General features: G+C 40.5%; 1 pseudogene; it reads left to right on the plus strand.

Moving 5' to 3' along the window:
• The first annotated feature begins 839 nt into the window (after nucleotides 1–839).
• On the plus strand, nucleotides 840–2362 carry LOC139351834 (uncharacterized; annotated as a pseudogene).
• Nucleotides 2363–2663: the final 301 nt, after the last annotated feature.

A 2663-nucleotide genomic window follows, 5' to 3' on the forward strand; every position in this document is an offset into this window, starting at 1 on the left:
GAAAAGTAACCTGCAACCACAGGAAGACCGGCCATAACCACACATATCAAAAAAAGAGAAGGTGCAGCAAAAACAATGCTGCTTAAAAAGCCACCAACAATAAATGTCACACTGATCTGTTGCAGTCATCACATCAGAAGACACAGCATGTCAGGGTACCTCCTGTGGCCACTTACGTCAGTATATCGACACCTTGATGTCAGCTGATACCAAACATCACAGTGGGCCAGGTTCATCCATCCATGGCAAACACAGACCCTAAACATGCAGGCTGCTTTCAACAATGTCATAGTTGCTGTAATCAAGGAAGAGTCAGTCACAAATGTTTCCAGGAGCATCCAGGTCACCACATTCCCCTGAAGCACAGTGTTCATAAAGATCAGCATCCACTAATAAAGCATGACACAGGAATGGGACACTGTAGGTTCCTTGTTAAATCACAGTCACGGTGTTTGGCAGCTGTAGTTTCATCCTGGCTTAACTACAGCACATATTCCCATCGATGGCAAGTAATATCCTCCATCTAGACTGCAGTTTGTTCTTCAGTCAAACACTGGAAGCCATCTCTCAGCTCTCTTATGAGGTCAACGTATGTGGATCCTTTTCTTCTTCCATATATCTTTGTTCATAGCATTGTGTGTACTTTGCTGTGAAGATTATTGTGACTATATAATTTTCTGACTAAAATAAGTTTGTCCTTGAGCCTACATCTTTGCTCATTTTGCTGAAAGAAAGCTTGTGGACAGTTTGAGGAACATAAGCACAAAAACAAAAAACAGCCCACCTCTTTGTATAGAGAGCAGCCTTCCTAGAGCACACTCTGATTTGTCATTCGCACAATGATGAACTTCACCTTCACAGCAGCGTTCATTCTCTGCAGCCTCAGTAAGTATTGCCATTGACTTAATCATTAGCAACTGTATTGCTAATTTTATTATCAGATGTTCGACCTGCCCTAATTGCCAATCTGCTTCTTATTGACTTGTGAACGTTTATTAAGAGGTGTTGTTGTGGCTTTATAATTAGGAAGCCTCTTGTCATCTGGTTGTTTCAGACTGGATCTCTGTCTCAGTTTCTGAGTCTCAGACTGTGGAGGCTCAGCCTGGTGAAGATGTCACGCTGATGTGCTCCAACATTTCCAAATATGATGCTGTGACGTTCTGGTTCAGACTGGTGAACAGAACCGAGATCAGTTGTGTCCTTGTTATGTTCAATTGGCAAAGTGATGCCGAATTGTGCCATTGATACCAACGTGGAAAATTTGAAATGAGATCCAACATGTCCACTGTCTTTCTCCACATCAAACAAGTGGATTTATCTGACTCCGGACTGTATTTCTGTGGATTTTACTTTGATGGACGTCCAATGTTCAGTGTCATATATTTAAACATTAAGGGTAAGATTATTTTTTGTCTTTTGATTCTCAAATATTTTTTAAAATTTACGTCTTAAAACAATGAAACTTTTAGGCTTTTAGAATTTTGATGTAAATCTGTTAAAAAAAAATCAGCTTGAGGCTAAATGTGTCTTCATTTCTTAAAAAGGCAGCCATGACAACGTGCGCAGCAAGTGTGAAAGTAAGATTCTTCTGTTCTTCTTTCATTATGCAGATCATCAGATGTTTGAAGGCGAAACAGTTGAGCTAAATTCAGTCTTGTCCATTAGACTTCAGACATCAAGTCTCTGAAGGGAAAAAGAGTCTAACTGAGTGATCTTTCTCGTAGACGACTCGGAGGGAATATCAAAGCTGATGAGTGTGATCCTGGGTGCTCTGACTGTTTTCCTTGTCATGGTCATCGTTATTCTGGTAGTTAAAAGCAGGAAACTTCAGAACGGTACTTTCTCACAGCTTTGGTGTCTATCTTACATTTGGTTTTGCTGTTGGTGGAAATGCTCTTAAAGTTAAAAACTCTTGTTTTACCAGAGACAGTGATCAATGAACTGACCAGATGTTTTGTTTTTGTCACTTAGCTGGTGAAGAAGAACAGAGTCCAGAGCAGCGAGAGGTCAGTCCCATGACAAACAGCCAGTGGTGTACTGTATTGGCTAATATTAGCTAGCCCCTGAAATGTTGGTGTATTTAAATATATGGATGTATACAGGATGTATTTATTTGCATTGAGTATATATGAGCAGCTAAGTAACAAAAAATTCAAAAAAATCTTTATTAGCATTGGCCTCAAATGTCAAACAGTCAGACCACAATAATTAATCATCATGTCAGTTCATCACATTCAACCTGAAAATACTCTTTTTACAGAACATGGGCTCTGATGAGCTGAACTATGCAGCCGTGACGTTTCAACCGAAAGCAAAAAGAAGAGAGCTGGAGTCAAATGTTATTTATGCTTCCACCAGATAGACTCAGGAGGCAACTGGAACTGATGCTGTGTCATATCAAGCTTTGTATGCCTTGTTGGTGACAGCAATAATCATTCTTCCCAAACGTTGAATTTTGCATTAAAGATCTGATGTTCATTCGCTGGAGTGCGTCTTCCTGCTGCTATGGTTGGTGTTTGATGGAGGGGCCAGTAAGGACAATGATGGCTGTCCAGGTTGTCTTTTAATGAGAGTTAAATGGACGTCTGCAGCAGTGGAGGAGCAAGTGAGGCACACATCACTTTGTTTGACAGGGAGAGACAGCACAGTGTGGTCTGAAAACA

This window comes from Chaetodon trifascialis, chromosome 23 (assembly GCF_039877785.1).
Source record: "Chaetodon trifascialis isolate fChaTrf1 chromosome 23, fChaTrf1.hap1, whole genome shotgun sequence".
In the NCBI taxonomy this organism is placed as follows: Eukaryota; Metazoa; Chordata; class Actinopteri; order Chaetodontiformes; family Chaetodontidae; genus Chaetodon; species Chaetodon trifascialis.